This window comes from Sapajus apella, unplaced genomic scaffold, assembly GCF_009761245.1.
Source record: "Sapajus apella isolate SASKATOON/1434 unplaced genomic scaffold, GSC_monkey_1.0 scaffold22, whole genome shotgun sequence".
NCBI classification, from domain to species: Eukaryota; Metazoa; Chordata; class Mammalia; order Primates; family Cebidae; genus Sapajus; species Sapajus apella.
Window position 1 is genome coordinate 15,406,405 of NW_022436962.1, and position 15,806 is coordinate 15,422,210.

General features: G+C 38.6%; 1 protein-coding gene and 1 pseudogene across 2 annotated transcripts in view; both read left to right on the forward strand.

Moving 5' to 3' along the window:
• Positions 1-15,806, forward strand: part of PPP2R5A (protein phosphatase 2 regulatory subunit B'alpha) — a 63,996-nt gene that overhangs the window by 20,176 nt on the left and 28,014 nt on the right. The gene's annotated exons all lie outside the window — the stretch shown is intronic.
• LOC116558904 lies at positions 529-2,982 on the forward strand (annotated as a pseudogene).

A 15,806-nucleotide genomic window follows, 5' to 3' on the forward strand; every position in this document is an offset into this window, starting at 1 on the left:
ATATGAAAGACAGTGATGTGGATGATCCTGACCCTGTGTAGGCCTAAGCTAATGTGTGTTTGTGTCTTAGTTTTTAATTAAAAAGTTTAAAAAGTTAAAAAGTCTGAAAAATAGAAAACGTACAGAATACTGATAGAAAAAATATTTTTATACAGCTGTACAACGTGTGTTTTAAGCTATGTTATTGCAAAAGAGTCAAAAAGTTAAAATTTTAAAGTTTACATAAGTAAAAAACTTACGGTAGGGGGAGCATCAGGAGCCCGGGCTTGGAGGGGGACTATACTGATTGTTTTAAGAAAATGGCAGACAAGGGGACAGGCGCAGTGGCTCACACCTGTAATTCCAGCACTTTGGGAGGCTGAGGTGGGTGGATCACAAGGTCAGGAAATGAAGACCATCCTGGCCAACATGGTGAAACTCTGTCTCCACTAAAAAGAAAATACAAAAAATAGCTGGGTGTGGTGGCACATGCCTATAATCCCAGCTACTTGGGAGGCTGAGGCAGGAGAATCGCTTGAACCAGGGAGGGGGAGGTTGCAGTGAGCCGAGATCATGCCACTGCACTCCAGCCTGGCAACAGAGTGAGACTCCATCTCAAAAAAAAAAAGAAAAAGAAAAAGAAAATGGCAAACAAACCAGACATGGGGGAAATCGCCAACTTTGATAAGGCCATGCTGAAGAAAACGGAGACTCAGGAGAAGAACACCCTGCCAACCGAAGAGACCGTTGAGCAGGAGAGACAGAGTGGAATTTCCTAAGAGCCTGGAGGATTTCCTGCCCCTGTCATCTTCAAGACTCTAGTCCTGTTATGGAGAAAGAGCCACCTGCGAGATGGACATGAGTCGCAAACTGCACTGTGAACCTGGGCACTCTGCGATACCACCGTTCTGTGGGCCTCTAAAGGGACCCCTAACTGGACTGTCAGATTCTCTGGTTTGTCCCAGAATATTATAGAAAATAATTTGTATGAATAATGAAAATAAACACACCTCATGGCAAAAAGAAAAAAAAGTTACACTAAGCTAAGGTTATTACTGGAGAAAGAAAATGTTTTAAATAAATTTAGGGTAGCCTAAGTGTACAGTTTATAAAGTCTGTAATAGTATACAGTAATGTCCTAGGGCTTCACATTCACATTCACTCACCACTTACTCACTGACTCATCCAGAGCAACTTCCAGTCTTGTAGGCTCTATTCATGTTAATTGTCCTGCACAAATGTGCCATTTTTAAATCTTTTATACCATATTTTTTACTGTACCTTTCTATATTTGAATACACAAATACCATTGTGTTACAGTTGCCTATAGTATTTAGTACAGTAGCATGCTTACAGGTTTGTAGCCTAGGAGCAGTAGGCTCTACCATAAAGCCTAGATGTGTAATAGGCGGTACCATCTAAGTTTGTATAATATATTCATGATGTTCATGCATGACTGTACTTCTTGCTCTTGCTATTCTAACCGAATTTTCATAGCTATTCCTTAGTAGATGTTTTTTGCTATTTGCCCTTAGGACCATTTCACAGGCTGTAAATGGCTGTTTTAAACATAACTTCTATCAGTTTCCCTGGTGAGTAGGTCTGTGGAACTTCTCTCCTTGTCTTATCAGAAGTTGATCTCCCTCTGGACTAGTATTTTAGCTTTTTTTGTAGTAGTAATTAGTACCTTCGCCTTACCTGGGACTTCATAGCTTTCAGGTACGTAATCATGCCAATAAATCTGAAAACTTAAGAGGAAATGGAAAAATTCCTTGAAATAAACAACTTTCTGAAACGGACACAAGAAGAAACAAAAATCTGAATAGTTATATATCTATTTGACTAAATCCTAATTTAAAACCCCAACGAGGAAATTATAAGAAAAGAAATGATAGACCAATATCCCTTATGAACATACATTTTTAAATTGTATATAAAATCTTAACAAATTGAATTTAGAAATATATAAATAGAATGAAATATTTTGATCATGTAGGATTTATGCCAGGAATGCAAGGCTGGTTTACATTCAAAAAATGATTTGTTACATAAATAGAATAAAAGAAAAATTATCACTTCAATATAAATAAGGAAAATAGAAAGTTCCTTGTCTGTATAGTTGCCTTTTCTTTAGTACTTTTCTATGCAAATTCTAGCCACCTCAGTAGCCCTGATCGCCAGTCTTTATTTTGCTCATTAAATCTGCTTGTTCTTTTAGGGTTTCTTTTTCCTGTGCTTTCTCCGTCAGAAGAGCCCTAGCAGATAGGAGCTGGTGCAGTTGTGGTGCTTTGTTTTCCTTCACACAGGCATCATAGTTCTGTATTACCTGTCTTCCAGTATCTGAAAACAGTTGTTTTCTGTATTTTGTTTCGCTTTTAGTAGTTTACACTAAAAAGTACGTAGGGAGGGTTAGTCTGCTGGAAGAAGTCTTGCCCATACTTTTTGTCATTCTTACCCAATACCCATTGGGTAAGTGATGTGTGACATTTCATGTATAAATTCATGTACACTGTTTATACATACTTACATTTTTCTGTTTACCAGTGTGGTTGAATATCTTTTCATATGATTATTGGTCATTTATGTTTCATGTGATCTTTTTTCCCCATAGATTTTGGGTTTTTTCCTTAATGATTTGTAGGTGTTCATTTGTACCTTCTGTATACCAATTTCTTTGTCCACATTTAGTTTTTTTTAATTCTCTTGGAACTAATTTTTTTGTGTGAAGGAAGGATCTAATTTTTTTTCATATGAATAGTTGGAATAATTTATTGAATTTTAAATATTTCCTACTAACTTAAAAAAAAAACACCAACTCTGTTATATACTAACCTTTTGTACGTGTACACTGATATGTTTTTAAATGCCTTATTTGTTTTCCCCAGTCGTCTATGAATTCCTGCACAACACCATATGGTTTTAATTAGTAAATGTGGTAAGATGACTCTTCCCTTCTGCATCTTAAAAATCATCTTGGCTATTCTTGGCACTTTTATTTTTCCAGATGAATTTTTAAGAACAACTCTAATGGTTCTACCAAAATACTCTATTGAGAATTTAACCTGAATTACTTTCCTTGTGTAGATTCATTGGGGAAAACGTTAATTCTTCTCATCCATGAATTTAGTATATCTCCATTTCTTTGTCTCTTTCATGCATTTCAAGAATGTTTTATAAGTGTATTCATAAGAATGTAATTCTTGCTTTTTTTCGTTAGACTTCTCAGATTCCTTGCCCTTGGAACACAGTCACCATATTATGAGGGAGTTCAGACCACATGGAGAGACTGTATGTTGGAGGTTCTGGTAGTAGCCCCAGCTAGTCTGTCAGCCGAAAGCCATCAACTACCAGACATATGAGTGATTTGGCTTTCTCAAAATCCCATCCTCTATCTTTCTTGTCCTTTAGCTGAGGCCTTAGACATCATGGAGCAGAGATAAGCTATCCCTGTTCTGTCCTTTCTGAATCCCTGACACAAAGAAAGGTAGTTTTTTTGTTTTGTTTTTTAAGATGGGTTCTTGCTTTTTTGCCCAGGCTGGAGTGCTGTGGCATGATCACAGCTCACTGCTGCCTCTGCCTGCTGGCCTCAGGCAGTTCTCCCACATCGGCCTCCAAGTAGCTGGATCTACAGGTATGTGCCACCAAGTCTGGCTAACTTTCTTTTTTTTTTTTGAGATAGAGTCTCACTGCAATGCCCAAGCTGAAGGGCAGTGGCTTGATCTTGACTCACTGCAACCTCTGCTTCCCAGGTTGAAACAATTCTGCCCCAGCCTCCTTAGGAGCTGGGACTATAGGTGTGTGCCACACACGTCTGGCTAATTTTTTTGTATTTTTAGTAGAGATGGGGTTTCACCATATTGGCGAGGTTGATCTCAAACTCATGACCTCAAGTGATCCACCCGCCTCAGTCTCCCAAAATGCTGAGATTACAGGCATGAGCCACCATGCCTGGCTAAGTCTGGCTAATTTTTAAATTTTTTGTAGAGACAAGTTCTTGCTGTGTTGCCCAAGTTGGTCTTCGACTCCTGGGCCCAAGCAGTTCTCCTGCCTCAGCCTTCCAAAGTGTTGGGATTACAGGCGTAAGCCACCATGCCCAGCCTAATAGTTGTTTTAAGCCACAGAATTTTAGGATAATTTGTTACTAAGAATAGAAAATGAATACCCCAGGCATCATTATGCTTATGATTTGGCTTGTTTTTTAAGTCTTCCTATGGGAACACATAATCAGAATATTCTAATATAGTATGTGGGGAATAGTTTCTCATCCTGAATTAATAGGTTTTTATTACTGTCTTATGTGCTTGGGGGAATTTATATTTATATTATATATGGTTTTAAAAATGTATCTGAGTTTGTAAGGCAGAGGAATAGACTCAGACATTGAAAATTCATCATGAGCACTATGCTTCTCGGGAAACTGGATTTATTCTCTGTTGAGGGTGAACTAACATCCCTGTGTGGTTGAGTATGAGGTTTCATTTTCCATGACATTTCTGTAGTCAGATATACGTAATACAGAGTTAAAACACCCAAACTTAAAGACCTCTTAATCTAGTTGTATGGTCTTCCTATGTAAGTTTCATAAATTGACATTAAAGAATGTAATGTAAAACTTCTTTGCAATATTTTCCTAAAGATTCTAATTTACTTCAAAAAGTTCTTACAAAGTTTGCTAATATTGAATGAGTCACTGAAATAAGCCAGGCTGTATACTCAACTATGTAGATTTTATTATTTCTCTGATATTTTAGATTTATATAAATATGAAGTATACATACAAGTGCATCTCATTGTTCTGTGCTTCACTTTATTGCATTTCCCAGATATTGCGGGTTTCATTTTATTAAAACAAATGGAAGGTTTGTGGCAAACCTGCATTGCGTAAGTCTGTTGGTCCCGTTTTTCCAATAGCGTGTACTCAGTTTGTGTCTCTGTGTCACATTTTGGAGATTCTCACAATATTACAAACATTTCATTATTATATCTGTTATGGTGGTCTCCAATCAGTGATCTTTAATGTTACTATTGTAATTATTTTGGGGCACCATAAACCACACCCATATAAGATGTCAAACTTAATCAATAGGTGTTGTTTGTGTTCTGACAGCGTCACCAACTGGGCACTTCCTGGTCTTTCTCCCTCTCCTTGGGCCTCCCTATTCCCTGAGACACAACAACATTGAGAGTAGACCAATTAAATAACTGCAATGGCTGCTAAGTGTTGACGTAAAAGGAAGAGTCTCACATCTCACTTGAAATCAGAAGCCAGAAATGATTATGCTTAGTGGGGAATGCATGTTGAAAGCTGTGATTGGCCAAAAGCTAGGCCTCTTGTACCAAATAGCTAAGTTGTGAATGCAAAGGAAAAGCTCTTGAAGGACATTAAAAGTGCTTCTCCAGTGACCACATGAAAGATAGGAAAGCAAAATAGCCTTATTGCTGATATGGAGAATGTTTGAGTGGTCTAGATAGAAGATCAAACAGCCATAACATTTCCTTTAACCAAAGCCTAATCCAGAACAAGGCCCTCACTCTTCAATTGTGGAAGCCTGAGAAAAGTGAGGGAGTTGCAGAAGAAAAGTTTGAAGCTAGCTGAGATTGGATCGAGAGGTTTAAGGAAAGACACCATCTCCATAAAATGAAAGTGCAAGATGAGGCTGCGTGCTGAAGTAGAATCTGCAGCAAGTTATCCAGAAGATCTGACTACGATCATTGATGTAGACCAATAGCCTTCTTTTGGGATAAGATGCCAACTAGGATTTTTTTTTTTTTTTTTCTTTCTTTTTTTTTTTTTTTGAGACAGATTCTTGCTCTGTCATCTAGGTTGAAGTGCAGTGGCATGATCTCATCTTACTGCCTCCTGGGTTCAAATGATTCTCCTGCCTTAGCCTCCTGAGTAGCTGGGATTACAGGTGTCCACCACCTTGCCCAGCTAGTTTTTGATTTTTAATAGACCACGGAGTTTCACCTTATTGGCCAGGGTGGCCTTGAACTCCTGACCTCAAGTGATCCACCCACCTTGGCCTCCCAAAGTGGTGGGATTACAGGCATGAGCCACTGTGCCCAGCCACCATCTAGGACTTTTGTATCAAGAGAAGTCAATGCCTGGCTTCAAAGCTTCAATGGACAGGCTGACTCTCTTATTAGAGGCTAATGCAGGTGGTGACTTTCAGTTGAGGCCAGTGCTCATTAACCATCTCTCAAATCACAAGGCTCTTAAGAATTATGCTAAATCGACTCTTCCTGTGCTCTATAAATGGAACAACAAAGACTGGATGAGAGAGTATCTGTTTACAGCATGGTTCACTGAATATTTTAAGCCCACCATTGAGACCTACTGCTCAGAAAAAAAAGATTCCTTTCAAAATTTTACTACTCACTTACATTGTACCTCATCACCCAAGATCTCTGATGGAAATGGACAAGGCGATGAATGCTTTCATGCTTGTTAACACAATGTCCATTTTGCAGCCATGAATCAAGGCCTAGTTTTGACTTTTGTCTTAAGAAGTACAATTGATAACACTGTAGCTGCCACAGATGATTCTTCTGATGGATCTGGGCAAAGTAAATAAAAAACCTTCTGGAAAGGATTAACCATTCTAGGTGCTACTAAGAACATCATGATTCATGGGAAAAAGTCAAAATACCCACATTAACAGGATTTTGGAAGAAATCCAACACTCATGGATGACTTTGAGGATTCAAGACTTCAGTGGAGGATGTAACTGCAGGTGTGGTGGAAACAGCAAGAGAACTAGAAGGTAGGCTTGAACTGCTGCAGTCTTATCATAAAACTTGAATGGGGCTGGGTGTGGTGGCCCATGCCTGTAATCCCAGCAGTTTGGGAGGCTGAGGTGGGTGGATCGCTTGAGCCCAGGAGTTGGAGACCATCCTGGGCAACATGGTGAGACCTCATCTATACAAAAAATACAAGCATTAGCCGAGTGTGGTGCTGTGCGCCTGTGGTCCCAACTACTCAGGGGGCTAAGGTGGGAGGGTTGTCTGAGTCCAGAAGGTTGAGGCTGCAGTAGGCTGTGATCACACCACTGCACTCCTGCCTGAGTGACAGAGCGAGACCTTGTCTCAAAAAAAAAAAAAAAAGGGAAAAAGAAAAACCAAACTTGAATGGATGAGGAGTTGCTTTTTATGGATAAGCAAAGAAAGTGTTCTTGAGATAGAACCTATGGTTCATGAAGATGCTGTGAATTTTGTTGAAATGACAGGGGATTTAGAACATTACATAAACGTCGTTGATAAAGTGGCTGCAGGGTTTAAGAGGGTTGACTACAATTTTTTAAAGAAGTTTTACTGTGGGTAAAATGCTGTGAAACAGCATCACATGCTACAGAGAAGTCTTTCATGAAAGGAAGAGTCAATTAATGTGGCAAACTTTTTGTCCTCTTTTAAGAAATTGCCACAGCCACCACCAAACCTTCGGCAACCACCACCCTGATCAGTCAGCAGCCATCAACACTGAGGCAAGACCATCCATCAGCAAAAAGATCATGACTTAATGAAGGCTTAGATGATCATTAACGTTTTTAAGCAATAAAGTATTTTCTTTTTTCAGATGAAGTTTTGCACCCAGGCTAGAGTGCAATGGTGTGATCTCGGCCCACCACAGCCTCCGCCTCCTGGGTTCAAGCGACTCTCCTGCCTCAGCCTCCCAAGTAGCTGGGACTACAGGCATATGCCACCATGCCTGGCTAATTTTGTATTTTTAGTAGAGAGAGGGTTTCTTCATGTTGGTCAGGCTGGTCTCGAACTCCTGACCTCAGGCGATCCACCTGCCTTGTCCTCCCAAAGTGCTGGGATTACAGGCATGAGCCACCATGCCCAGCTGCAATAAAGTATTTTCAATTAGGGTATATATATGTATTTTAAGACATAATGCTATTATACTCTTAATAGACTACAATATCGTGAAAACATAACTTTATGCACTAGGAAACCAAAAAATTCATGTGATTTATGTTGTTGTAATACTTGTTTTATTGCAATGGTCTAGATCCAGACCTGCAGTATCTCTGAGGTATGCCTCGTATACTTTGAGGACTTTTGTAGCTCTGGATCTTTCCACGAAGAATCAACTTTGGAAGTCACATCTGTTATGACCTATCCTTGGAAGTCATGTCGTATAACTTCCAAAATACTTTCTTCCCTAGAAGCAGGCTATAAAGGCCAGCCTACATTCACAAGAGAAGTAGATTAAGCCTTGAGAAGTGTCAGTCTCGGGACAAATTTCAGAAGTATTACACTCCCTTGTTCAAATTCCATGCTTATAGTACAAACAAAACATTAACTTTTAAATTAATAGGAAACTTAATTATGGTTATAGAAAATAAATGATATCAACTTTGAAAATGTAAAAGTAAAGTTTAGTGAAACAAGAGGAGAAACTGTGGGGCACTTACCTTTCCAACTTAACTATTACTCCCTCATCACTGATTCCATTCATACTGATTCTTTTTTTTTTTTTTTTTTGAGACGGAGTCTCGCTCTTGTTACCCAGGCTGGAGTGCAATGGCGCCATCTCGGCTCACCGCAACCTCCACCTCCTGGGTTCAGGCAATTCTCCTGCCTCAGCCTCCTGAGTAGCTGGGATTACAGGCACGCACCACCATGCCCAGCTAATTTTTTGTAGTTTTAGTAGAGACGGGGTTTCACCATGTTGACCAGGATGGTCTCGATCTCTTGACCTCGTGATCCACCCGCCTCGGCCTCCCAAAGTGCTGGGATTACAGGCTTGAGCCACCGTGCCCGGCTCATACTGATTCTTAAAGATCTCTGAATTGCCTATTTGCACATGCACTGATTGGAATGCACTCTCATCATTCTTCTTCATTCTCTTCAGAAGCAAAGACAATGATCAACCAAACATGTACTATAGTACAAGGGTAGTACTTGTACTATAAACATGGAATTTGAACAAGGGAAGTTTTGTAAATATGTAATGGTTTTAGGTTAATGTACTTCGATTCTCTAACAGCAAAGTATATAATCATGTTTAATGGTCCCGATATTCTTGAAACCCATTAAAGATTTTCTCATTGGTTCATGTTTGGATGGTCATTGTCTTTGTTTCTGAAGAGAATGAAGAATGATGAGAGTGCATTCCAATCAGTGCATGTGCAAACAGGCCATTCAGAGACCTTTAAGTGTCGGTATGAATGGAATTAGCCATACAAAAAAGGGATTAATAGTTAAGTTGGAAAGGTAAGTGCCCCACAGTTTCTCCTCTTCTTTAACCTTCACTTTTACATTTTTAAGGTTGATATCATTTATTTTCTATAACCATAATTAAGTTTTCTATAATTTATAAGTTAATGTTTTGTTTGTTTGTTTTGAGACAGTCTCGCTCTGTTGCCAGGCTGGAGTGCAGTGGCGAGATCTCGGCTCACTGCAACCTCTGCCTCTTGCGTTCAAGCACTTCTCCTGCCTCAGCCTCCTGAGTAGCTGGGATTACAGGTGCACACCACTACACCCAGCTAATTTTTGTATTTCTAGTAGAGACGGGGTTTCACCGTGTTGGTCAGGATGGTCTTGATCTCTTGACCTCGTGAACAGCCTGCTTTGGCCTCCCAAAATGATCGGATTACAGGTGTGAGTCACTGCGCCCAGCCAAGTTGTTTTTTTTTTAAGGGACAAGGTCTCACTCAGGCGCCCAGGCTGCTGGTATGCAGTTGGCACCATCATAGCTCACTGCAGCCTCAGACTTCTGGGCTCAAGGGATCCTCTACCTCACCTTCCTGAGTAGCTGGGACTACAGGTGTGTACTACCATGCCCGGCTGATATTTTTTTCTTTTTTAAGAGCAAGGTCTCACTATTTTACCCAGGCTGGTCTCGAACTCCTGGCCTCAAGTGATCCTCCCACCTGAACCACCCAGGTAGTTGGGATTACAGGCATGAACCACCATGATCAGCTTTGTGATTAATTCTAAAAGTGAAGTCAGTGGATGAGGTTTATATTGTGTGTTTGTGTAGGTTCCAGAACCACAAAATAAGTTTCTTTTCTTGTAGTTTTTTAGTTTTTCCTGGAGTTTCTAGTTGTCTCCTTTTTATTCTTGTACCTTTAACATATTCTCAGTTTCTCTCTCAAATCTTCACGTAATGAGATATTCTATTGACCCTGCCTAGAGATCACTCTTCTGGGGCCCTCTTTTCTCCTGCTATAATCTAGCTCACTTGCTCTTTAGTCTTTTACTACTTTGCTATGTTGATTTCTCTGTTCCTAGAGTCCATTCCTTTCTTTTTCTCCCTTACTGCTACGTTATATCTCAGATAATTTCCTAAGAAAGGTAGTGAGGATGGTAAATTTCTCAAGTATTTGCATGTCTAAAAATACCCTTCCTGAACCTCTGTACTTAATTGATAGTTGACTAGTTAGAGTTCTAGATTCCATTAGAATTCTAATAGGATAGCCCCATTATCTTCTGGCATGACTTTTACTGATAAGTAATTCCATGGATATTTAACCTCTGATTCCTTTGTGGGTGAGTTTTTTTATTGTTATTGTTGTCTAATCTGAAAACGTTTATTTTTTTCTGCTGAATTTTCAGTGATGTATTAAATTATCCCTTTGGAATCATGTTTTTCTGTGTATTTGGTTTTATGTCATGTTGTGGTCATTCCTTGAATGTCTGGTGATCTTTTACTTTGCATTAATATGTTTGGATAAACAAAAAGTTACTGTAAGAGTTGGTTGGGGTTGATTGATTATCTGGTTTTGTTTAGAGTAATTTGGCCAGGGAACTAGTTAAATGCTAGAAGAAGGTAGGAATCCTTCTCTGGCACTATTCAGTTTCTTTAGGAAAGAACCTTCTAATTTTCTTTCGCCTGAAGCCTGAATGCTTAACTGTCTTTTGGAGTGGGATAGCAGACTCTTCAGCAAGTCTAGACTTTTATTTAATCCACCTATTTCAGTTAATGTCTTCCTCTGTTTCCCTAGATATTTCTTAATCTTGAGCTAATCTGAAGTTTTGTAGGACCCTTGTCTGTAATCCCCCTTCTGTCTATTCTAGGATGTGACTTCCTCTTAGTTTTGCCAGTTACCACTTCACCTGCTTAAAGTTTTCCCTGAAATTTGTGGAAGTCTCTTGCCTAAGGGCCTGTTCTTCTGTTCTCTGTTATTGTGGGTTTTTATTTTTTTTTGGAGGGAGGGGGAGAAAAACAAAATTGCCATTTTTAACTAATATGCACTGTGAACTTTTTAAGTGGGTAAGGATTTAAAATACAGCTTTTAAAGGAACATTTGATATTTCAGAAACAGTATTCTCATACTTGTTTACCTTACATTCTAGGTGGTTTAAATCCTGGCTTGAGTACAAATTTGCTTTATGATCTTGGGCATGCTGTATAGTGTGAGCTCTTGCAGTACTTTACATTTTGTAAAGCAGTGGCTTTCAAACTCTTTTTGACTGCAGACTATAGTGAGAAACACATTTTATTTCACAACTTACATACTTCCATGACATAATATCCTTATGTGCAATACACTCTGATTTTTTTTCCTTAACTCTGGTTGTGACCTGGCTTGCAACCTACACTTTGAAAAACAGTATACTAGAGCAGTATACTTCTTAAAAATGTGAGCCAGGGCCTGGTGCAGTGGCTCGCACCTGTAATCCCAGCACTTTGGAGGCGAAGGTGGTGGATCACAAGGTCTGGAGTTTGAAACCAGCCTGGCCAATATGGTGAAACCCTGTCTCTTCTAAAAATACAAAAATTAGCCGGGCAAGGTGGCGGGTGCCTGTAGTCCCAGCTACTTGGGAGACTGAGGCAGGAGAATTGCCTGAACCCAGGAGGCGGAGGTTGCAGTGAGCTGAGATTGTGCCACTGTACTCCAGCCTGGGTGACAGAACGAGATTCCATCAATCAATCAATCAATCAATCAATCAATAAATGCGTGAGCCAGATTTTCAAGTTGAATATTGAAAAAAAAATAAGAATTTAGGAAAAACCTAGCAGGGCTTTCGTGAGTTTTAAAAAGTTTGTTAATAATCCTGAAAAAAATAGCAGGGCTTTTGTGAGTTTTAAAAAGTTTGTTAATAATCCTCCAAAGATGAAATACTGCCTTTCCCTAGAGTTATCTTGAGTCTCCCTTAGCATGAGGCCATGCAGGGATTTTTACAGTGATGAGAATTATTTAGTGAGGTCAAGTAGCAGTCATAATACATTGAAATACAGTTTAAAATGTGCTTTAAAAACACATATTTTAGCCAAATTTAAATTAATTATGTATTTAGCAAAGCATATATATTTTTTAAAGATAATTTCTAGATTGTACAGTTTGTTGTACCTTTTGTAATATTCATGCAGAGCTTTTTATATTGTGGATTTAGTGACATTTTCTAGAATAATGCTTTTTAAAATTTTTTTATCTTTTATTTTTGGAAGAATGATTTTAATAAATCCTTAGCTGTGTTGCTGAAGCAGTGACTACAAATTGATACTGCAGGTCATTACATATATTCTTAAGTAAGTGTATAGTCAAATTTCCTTGTGGCAACATAAAGACTTCAGGCATTTGAAATTGTTAAACATGGTATACCATGATAGTAGACAGTAGTCTTAATTGCTCCTTGGTAAATACTTGGGAAGATCAAAATACAGTTGGCCTTCCATATCTGTGGGTTCCACATTTGTGGATTCAACCAACCCTGGATCAAAAATTCTCCAGGGGAGGGAGGAAGAGTCTATACAGAATATGTACAGACTTTTTTTCAGGTCATTATTCCTTATTTAATATAGTACAACAACTGTTTACATAGCATTTACATTGTATTAGGTATGAGTAATATAGACATGATTTAAAGTATACAGGAGGCATTAGATAGGTTAATGCAAATATTATACCATTTTACATAAGGGACTTAAGCATCCTCAGATTTTGGTATCCGGGGGAGTCCAGGAACTTGTCTCCATGGATAATGCAGATCAACTGTATACTTATAGGTTTATGTGTAGGCCATTCTCCTCATTTAAATAGAGATCACTAGGACCTTAAATACTCATCCCTTATTTACTCACTTATTTACACATTTTGGAAGAAATCAGTATCCATTTAAAACAGATATATGTCATCAGTTTATCAGTTCAAGAAAACCTCGTTGCCCAGGCTGGAGTGCAACAGCACATTCTGGGCTCACTACAGCCTCCACTTTCCAGGTTCAAGCGATTCTCCTGCCTCAGCCTCCCAAGTAGTTGGGATTACAGGCATGCGCCACCATGCACAGCTAATTTTTTTGTATTTTTAGTAGAGATGGGGTTTCACCATGTTGGCCAGTCTGGTTTCAAATTCCTGACCTCAGGTGATCCACCTGCCTCAGCCTCCCAAAGTGCTGGGATTACAGGCATGAACCACCACACCCAGCCTATGTGTTCTTTTTCTTACAGATTGTTACTCATGTTTATGAAATACAGCAAGAAGATAGGCTGATCTTTTTTCAACCTATTTATATTTTCTGCTCTTTTTTCTCATGAGAAAATTCAGTGTTACTGTTTCAGAAATGTACCTGAGTTGGGTCATATTAAACATCTACAAATGCAAAATATTTCATAATTTTTTAAATAATGAAAACCATGATTACCATCTTTTCCTACTAGGATAACTACTATAAAAATGTTTTTGACCTATATAAAAATGTTGCATGTCTTGAACCTACAAGTAGGCCAGCCAACAGTAGATGATAGCAGCATCTCTTCTCTCATTTAACCGTTTAGAGTTTGGCCTACTCTTCACAACCGTTTTTCCTTAGCTGGCAAGAAACTTAGTAAAACAAACAAACAAAAAAGCTCTTAAATATAGCAGTCAAATACCCTTGTAAAACTTTCTTGCATTTAATTCTCATTTAATTTTTCTGTTTATATTTAATCTTGTAAGCACTCTGGAATTCTTTTTGATTTCAGATTGTGTGGAGAGTAGTCAGTATACATGTGGTAAATACATACTGTAGCGTAGTGCCTTTTCCATTTTGCCTGATAGCATTACTTTCTGTGTTCTGTATCTTGCCTTCTCAACTTGCTTGGAATCTTTTGAAGGCAGGAAATCATCTCTGACTTTCAGAATTTGCTTTAAAGGATTGTTGGAGACTTAAATTAGTACATATAAAACACTTAGAATTGTCTTTGGAATGAAGGAAGTACTGACGTTAGCGCTAGTACTGTATCTTAATATGTGGCACAGCAGACTGCCCAATAGATGTTATATACTTATGGGAAGGGTGTAATAGGAAAAGATCTTTCTGTACCATAATACCTAAAATAATCAAGAATTGGAAACTTCTGTTTTAACCCAGAGCCAATGGAGTTATAATATTAACTGCTTCTAAATACATCTAATGTTTGGGAAAATTCAGTCGTGGCCTGTCCCACCTAAGCATTATGCAATGCTGGGATGTAATTCTGGGGGAGAAAAAACAAAAACAAATGTAAATGCATCTTTAGGCTAAGGAATGGATTGCTGAATGCATACGCTATGAAAAACATAAATTTCTTTTTGGAGGAGACCCAAGATTTAGGTGCCCAGAAAAAGTGTTTTTTAAAAAATATGTGACATGTTCTTAAACCTAATATGATTATGCTTAACGATGGGGCTAAGTACTGAGAAGTACATCATTAGACAGTTTTGTCATTGTGCAAACATAGGGTATAATTCCACAAACCTAAATGGTATAGCCTACTATACATCTAGGCTGTAGAGTATAGCCTATTGCTTCTAGGCTGCAAACCTGTATAGTGTGCAACTGTTTTGAATACTGTAGGCAATTTGCAAAAGTATTTGTGTATCTAAACAAGAAAAGGTACAGTAAAGATACAGTATTATATGGGACCACCATCATATATGCGGTCTGCTGTTGACAACACTTTGTTATGCAGCACGTGACTGTTTTCCAATCCTGAAAGTCATTTTGTGCCTTCTTTTGTGCTAGCCACAGGCTACTTAAGCAGCCTGTAGTGTTAGAAAAACATACTTTCCATTTGTATTTCACTTGGAAATGCATGCACTCATATTCTTGATTGTTACCTCACTTAATCCATTTAATTCTACCATCAAGGTAGATTGTTGATTATATACCCTACCCCAGATACAAAGGAAATAAAAGGGAAATGCTGTGCTCAGCTAATAATCCTTGCCCTCGAGGAGCCTAAAATCTTTTGGTGGTTGATGAAAGAAACATTTGTTGAATATAGGCCTAAAGATAATGGGTACTCAAATACGCAGTTGAGGTTGTGAGCTGTATAGATGTTGAGGGATGGCAGATATCATTGTATTCTGACCTACCCAAGGGAAATTTGTGGAGAATGTGAGATTTAAGTTTGTTCTTAAAGGGTAAGTAGGATATGGAAAGATAGAGGAGGAAATCCAGTAAAGCATTTCAAGTAGGCAAAAGTCCTGGGACAGAGATGTGGCCTTTAGAGAATAAGAGGGCAGGTTTTACTTTGAGGAGGTGGTAGCGGGAAGAAGGAGAGAATAGGACTAACTATATAAGGTGATCACATAATTGAAGTGGGATATTGTGTGAGTCTGTGTTACTATTAGCATTAGGGAAAACAGGCTAAAAAATATTGTAAAACTATTAGAACTCAGCCTCTCAAGGTATAGCAACTATTTCGCCAAATCATTATAGAATTTATATTAATTATAAAGATATATATTATAAAATAAAGCTATATATTAAGGATATAGATATCTTTGAAAAGAGATAGCTAAGCCGGGCGCGGTGGCTCACGCCTGTAATCCCAGCACTTTGGGAGGCCGAGGCGGGTAGATCACGAGGTCAAGAGATCGAGACCATCCTGGTCAACATGGTGAAACCCCGTC